Source organism: Corvus cornix, unplaced genomic scaffold (genome assembly GCF_000738735.6).
Source record: "Corvus cornix cornix isolate S_Up_H32 unplaced genomic scaffold, ASM73873v5 scaffold14, whole genome shotgun sequence".
Taxonomy (NCBI): domain Eukaryota; kingdom Metazoa; phylum Chordata; class Aves; order Passeriformes; family Corvidae; genus Corvus; species Corvus cornix.
The window spans coordinates 100,625-107,447 of record NW_024108682.1 but is presented as its reverse complement, the minus strand read 5'-3'; the positions used below and the strand labels follow the sequence as shown (position 1 = coordinate 107,447).

At 45.6% G+C, this 6,823-nt stretch overlaps 1 long non-coding RNA gene across 2 annotated transcripts; it reads right to left on the bottom strand.

The window, feature by feature from the left end:
• Positions 1–5,889: 5,889 nt before the first annotated feature.
• Positions 5,890–6,294, bottom strand: LOC120412132. 2 transcript variants are annotated; one of them, XR_005604754.1, is made up of 4 exons: positions 6,276–6,294; positions 6,130–6,200; positions 6,010–6,050; positions 5,890–5,929 (listed from the first exon to the last, which is right to left on the bottom strand). It is a non-coding gene; the product is annotated as an uncharacterized LOC120412132 (long non-coding RNA). The 2 variants fall into 2 exon arrangements; XR_005604755.1 differs by having other exon boundaries at positions 6,130–6,173.
• Positions 6,295–6,823: the final 529 nt, after the last annotated feature.

Here is a 6,823-nt window from a genome sequence, read left to right as displayed (position 1 = left end):
CGGCGCCCACTCCTTTCCATAGCTGTGGCCCCGCTCACGCACGGCCGTGTCCCTCGGCGCTCCGAACCGCCCTTCGCCCCTCCCCTCCGCTGACAGACCCAGCCCCGCTCGCTCCCGCTCCTTGCCCTTGCCACGCTCGGCAGCCACCGAGGCCGCCGCCCTCTCGGCTCAGCCGGCACCGGGCGGCAGCAGCGCCGGGGCGCCGTGCCGGGGGCGGCAGTGCCGCGCTCTCGCCACCAGGCGGCAGCAGCGCCGCCCAGCTCAGCCCGGGGGCAGGGACAGAGCAGAGGCAAAAGCCGGCTCTGGGCGCTCTGCAGCTCCTGCAGCCCGAGCGTCTCGGCTCCTGGGGCCAGGCACTTGCTTCCTTCCTTCCTACAGAAAAACGCCGGCTCGTTATTCTCAAAACTTGCTGATCTCTATTCCCAGCTTCTTATATTCCTGTATGCGACAGAGTAGAGAGAGAGGGCTGGCGCATTTCAAAATGAATTTACATCTAAATCAGTAGCATTTGCCTAGAGATGTAAAAATGAAGAACTTAACAGGTTTTAGTATTCTGCACACATCCCTCGCTGGGAGGAATGGTAAAAAGTTAAAAACAAATGAAATTTAAAAAGTAGAAAGTTAAAGTTACAACAACAGAAATTTAGAAACAAACAAAGAGGTAAAATACAAGAAACTAACAAATTTCTAAAGGTAGAAAGTTAAAAACAAACAAAGTTAGAAACAAAAAAAAATTAGAAACAAACAAAATTAGAAAGGTAGAAATTTAGAAACAAAGTCACAAAGGCAGAAGGTGTTGAGCCTTTGACAGGGTACCCTTCCTTCTCGGACCAGGGTGAAAGAGCAGAGGAGGCTGCTGTTCTGCTGAGTTCTTTATTTCACGGTCTCACAGCTGTCCTGAAGGCAGAGTTCGAATGGGGTTACATGATAAAGCCAAGCAGCAGCAGCAGGCAAAACCAGCTTCTTCTATATGCTCCATACACTGTATTTTTTCTTACAGAAGTGTGGATTCTATTTGTTAATTGACCAGTAAGATTAACACATGATTCTAGTTTTCTTTTTCTTAACCCATCCTGGTCTAATTCTAACAGTCGTAAGCCTCACACAAGTGTTACATCTGTATTACACAGATTTACACATGCAGTTTCTATCAGCTCTTACTGTTTATGTGAACAGTCTAATTCTATCTAGATTTTGTCTAAAGTAAAGAATTCTGTGAAAAGGTAACACTGCTGCAGCAAGAGCTGTGTTTAAGATCTCTGCTACAGCTTTTTCAGCTTTAAGGCACTTAGCATCTATTTCTACTAAAAGTTAAAAATCTGTATTTCTATTTCACTTTGGTGTGGCTTCATGGATGTCAGCTTGTTCAAAGGTTTTATTTCAAACTTAATGCTTTGGCTTCCCTCTGGGCCTGAGGGAACTTCTCTAACAAGAAGGTTAGAAACAAAGTTAGAAAGGTAAAAGTTAGAAAGTAAAAAACAAATTTAGAAAGGCACAAAGTTAGAAACGTAGAGTGTTAGAAACAAACAAAGTTAGAAAGGTAAAAATGGGGAGAAAAACAAAAGTATAAAGTTTCAACGTTACAAACAAAGGCAGAAAGGGACAAATCTAGAAAGTTAGAAACAAACAAAGGTAGAAAGTTAGAAAGGTAGCAACAAAAATGGTAGGAATGTAGAAAGGTAGAAACAAGCAAAAGTAGAGAGTTAGAAATGTAGAAAGTCAGAAAAGTAGAAACAAAGATAGAAAGTCAGAGACGTAGAAAGTTAGAAACTACCAAAGGTAAAAATGAACAAAGGTAAAAAGAAACAAAACTTTGAAAGGTGGTACAAAGTCATAAAAGTAGAAACAAAAAAGGTAGAAAGGCAGAAGGTCAGAAGGGTAGAAATGAACAAATGCAGAAAGGTAGAAACACAGAAATGAACAAAGGTAGAAATGTAGAAAGTTAGAAATGAAGAAAGATGGAAAGATAGAAAGTTCAAAGGGTAGAAACAAACATGTCAAGTTAGGAATTTAGAAAGGTAGAAAGAAACAAAGGTAGAAAAATAGAAAGGTAGCGACTCAGAACCAAACAAAGGTAGAAAGTTAAAAAGGTAGAAATGAACAAAGGGAGGAAGTTGGAGAGGCAGAAAGTGCAGAGGCTGGCAGCAGCCATTCCAGCCTTAACGAGAGCCCTGAGTGGGAGAGCAACTTGTTCCACTGATCTTCACTTTGCTAAGGGCCTTCTGCTCTCTTGGGAAAGATGCAGAGCAGGCAAATGCTACAGGTAGAAGCACCAGGTGTGACTGTTCTTCCTTCACCTCCCAGAAAGCTGGGGGGTTTCATGTTTGAGTCAGTGGCCTAGAAGGGGCAGAAAGTCTGCCCTGACAAGTGTGTGGGCATGGATCTGTTTTGTCTTTCCCTGTGCCCATTGCCAAAACTCTCTTAAAACTTTCCCAAGATAGAAACACAGAAATACTGGGGCTTGTGTAATAAAGAGAGATCCTGCCTGAAGAAACAGTGGTCTCTGTTTTTTTCCAAGCTGCTACAGAAACAAACAAAGGTAGAAAAGTAAAAACGAACAAAGGAAGGAAGGTGAAAAAGGTAGTTCAAAATCTGTTTATGGCCCCATGAAAAAGAAAGTTGCTTTGAGCTGAAAACCTAAGGAGGCTTTAGGCCCTCCCTGCAGGCACAAATTCCCTCTCTCTGCTTCTTCTTTTTCTGGGGCTGCATTTTGGAGCAGCCCAAGCTCAGGGATCAATCAGGGAATAAAGAGGATTTTTTCCCTTCACCTCTGCTTCCCCAATCTCCTGTGGCCAGGGACATTTAACAGCCCCCATTTAAAGAGCTCTGACCTGCAGACAGCAGGAAAAAGCTGCTTTTTCCTCTGCTGATCCTCAGATGTGTTTTCAGTCCCTGCTAGGCGGCTCCCTAATTCCAGCCCTGCAGCAAAAGGCCCATTTTAAACCCAATATTCCTATTTCAGGCAGAGCTGGGGGGATTTTTGCTGAGTTTGAAGTTCCTGGAAGCCTTTGGCACTTTGCTTTCAGTGATCCTGGATCCAGCCCAGCAAGAGCTGCCCCAGATCTGGGGCAAGGTGGAAAGAAGGGAGCAGATTAAGACCCTAATCTTGATTCCATCACCGATTTTTTCATCACCAGTCCTGGTGAATCACTTTCACTTTTATTATTGCTCCTGTCCCATTCTCCATCTGGGAGATAAGATCTTCTTCCCTGGGCTTTTTTTTAATTTAAGGTAGATTGCACTGACACCTTCTGAGCTGGAAAGTGGAAAAGTTAGAGAGAAAGAGGAAAGTAAAGCTAAAGAGTTAGAGAGAGAGACAGAGAAAGAGAAAGTAGAGTTGGAGAGAAGAGGAAAGAGAAAAGTAGAAAAGCACAGGAATAAAGACAAACAGAGGAACAAAGAAACAGTTAAAGAGAAAAATAGAGAAGGACAGAAACAGAGCAATAAGGAGAAAGAGAAAAGCAAAGAAACAGAGTTCTAGAGAAGCAAAGAAATGGAGTCAAAGACAAACAAGGAAATAGTTAAAGAGAAATAGGAAAATAAACCTGGAGAGAAATATAATTGGAGAGAGTGAGAAGAAGAGAAACAGAGACAGAGGTAGAAACTGAGAAAGACACAGAAATAACGATAGACATGGAAAAGTGAAGTGAGGAATAGACTAGAAAGTAAAGCAAAGCAAGAAATACAGTGAAAAAATGACTAAACCACACCAAAGAAAGACAGGAGCTGGGGGGGGGGGGGGGCTGGGTATCTTTATTAGGGTTTTAGGGTTTATTCAACTTGATTGAATGGATTTTTGTATACAGAAACAACAATGTATACAAATAAAGTACAAATACAATCCATATACACACTGGTAAAAGTCCAATTTGCATACAGAGCAATACATGGAAATGCAGCAGCAAACACAAATACAGACCAATACAGAGCAACACAAGCCAAATACATATCAATACAATATAACAATTATTCTATTCCTGGAAAACTTGCTACATTTTGTTTTATTGTTAGAGGAAACCCAAAACAACAGCACCACAGGGAGAACATAACAGTCATCCACCACACACACCTCTTTGAGCTTCCACACAACCCCACCATCATCTCAACCACTCTCCCCACCCAGGCCCCTCGGGAACAGGGTTCCTGGGAGCCTCCAAATTGTCCTGCCTGACAAAACCCCGGCACAGTCCACACCCAAACCTTGGCGATGAACGTCGCCTCGCAGACCGGCCGGGACCGAGGAAAAAAAAACCCAGCCGGGGGGAAAAAAAAAAAAACCCCAGCTGGGGTTTTTTTATTCTAAATTTAAAAGTGTGTTGAAAAACTGAAAGGCAAAAACCAAACACACAAGGTTAGACCCAGTCCACACACACACTCTCACAGGCAAACACAAACACATAGGCAGACACAACCTCTCACACACAGATACAGACAGTCACATGCTCTTCAGCTTACACCCTGACTGCAGCCATTCATCAAAACACTCCACTGATGGAGATACTTTGGTACATCTCCCCCGCTCTCTCGACATTGAACCGTAGATTCTGGGAAAATCCGTAGCATTGGTGACCGTGGAGATCCAAAGCCGCCTCGGGACCTGCGAGACAATGTGAGGTGGTCAGAGAGTGGCCCGTGGCTAGGAGTTATCCCCACACCAGGCCCATAAATTTTCTGCCCAAAACCCCATAGAAAATAGATGAACCCTTAAGTTTTATGACTGTTCTACCTAACTGTGACTCTACGTGCAGGGCAGGGCGGCTCCGACCCTAAGCGGCACACGGACGGCGGCACCCCAAATTAATAAGATGACACGAGGGCTCGAGATGAGTCTCCAGAAGATTAGTTCTCGAGCGCGATACGCTTAGAGGCGATGGAACCTACTGAAATGCTGCGGTCACGGAGGGAGGGTCCGATACACTCCCTATAGAAGTCCAAGGGAATGGTATGTGAAAAGAAGCCAGGACCAAAACTGAGAAGGAAGATGGATGAGAACATCTTGCGTACTTCCTCCGCTCTCAAGAAGTAAAAAGGTAAAGATGCCAGAATAAGCCCCATCCGGGCAAGTAGGCAAGTAGAGTACAGGCAATACAGCCCAGAACAATGCAAAAAAAAAATCACTGACATGCAACAAAGCCCCGTGACACAGAGGACAATGGACGCTACAGAACATAGACACAACCTACAGAACACAGACACAAGTTGAAACTGCCCAGCAGTTTCACCTGATGGACCCAAGATTCCTACTGCAAGATGAGCCAGAAGCTGATGATGCCAAAGGAAAGAAAGCTCTATGGCAATAGCACATGATGGCAAAACATAAGTCCCTACAAGAAGTTAGTACCAAAGCTGTTAAGAGGATGCTCAAGAAGCTCACTCAGTAGGCCTAGAGAAGAAGGCGACAACTGCTAGGGGACCGGGGCGATCGCTCCGGACCCGAAGGCGAGCTCCTCGGGCGAAAAGATCCGCGATGACATCGAGACTCAGAGAAGGCCGATGACATGAAGCTCGTGAGAACGCGGAGACGGGTCGGAACCGTCCTGCCCGGCAAAAGGTCGGGCGATGCTGAGGAGAAACCCTCTCCCTTTACTTCCAAGGGGCCTATCCCGCTACGGCCCTCTCCTCTAAGCTAACTTCAAATTGCCTCCTGCAATTCCAAAGGGTTTTCCCTTGTCTCCACCACCGGTCCCGACACTTAGCTTTTGGAAGACGAGCCGACAAAATCCATCCTCGATGGAAATGAACACGGGCGCCGTGGATGTTGATACAGTCCCCAGGGTCTGTTTCGGCTAAAAATTCAGAAAAAAAATTCAGACCGCGATGAGACGTCCCAAAAGCGACCCCTTCTGCAAGACCTCCCTCCCTCCTAAGAGCCGAGGCTCATCGCTTACTGTCCGCTTCCAAACTTTGGCTCCGGACCTGCTCACAGTACCTAAGACAACAAAACAGAAAACATCACTGTGGCCCTCGAGAATATTAATCCCCGGGTCCTCCACACCTACCCCGGCTCACCTCAAATCTTCATCCGATTCCAGAGGCGGCCCAGAAAATACCTGCAAAGCAAAAAGGTACATGCTTAGCACCGCCACATACCGCTCACCTATTACTTGCCCCACTTAAAGGCCAACTCACCTGATTGTCTCTATTTCTTGGCATGTCCAAGGCAGCAGCAGCACCTGCAAAGAAACAAAGCAAAAAAAAACCTGAAAGACTCTGAAATCACAACCTCCCCCCTCCAATTAAAGTACACTGCACCTATACCTTAAGCTTGCACCCACCTGGCTGCCAGCATCCCAGGACATCTTGCAGGTGGACCTCCTAAAATGCACAAAAAACAACAGATGCTTAGAGCTGCACCCGAAATTGATAACTGAGCAAGAAAAACTAGTTCAGTCCACCGGTCACCGCTTACCTCACTCACTTGACCTTGATGGCTGAGATCTGGCTTTACCTCCTAAAAATAAAGACAAAGAACAATGCTGGAACACAGCCACCATTTACACTTGCCCCACAAACACAAATGGTGGCTGACCTTCCTGTGGGAACCCCCTCACCCGGTCCAGGGCACTCTGCCATGGATTTAATCCCTCCGCATCTGAAAGAAAGCAATGACAAAAGTCAAAGGGCTGCATGAGAACTTAACAGCTCCAGCCATCTTGTGTCAATCTAGGAATATCATCTAGAGGCCAAACTACAGCCCAACCACCATTAACACTTGCCCCACAAACACAAACGGTGACTGACCTTCCTGGCCTCACCCAGTCTGGGGCCCTCTGCCACAGATTTAATCCGTCTGCATCTGAAAGAAAGCGATGACAAAAGTCAG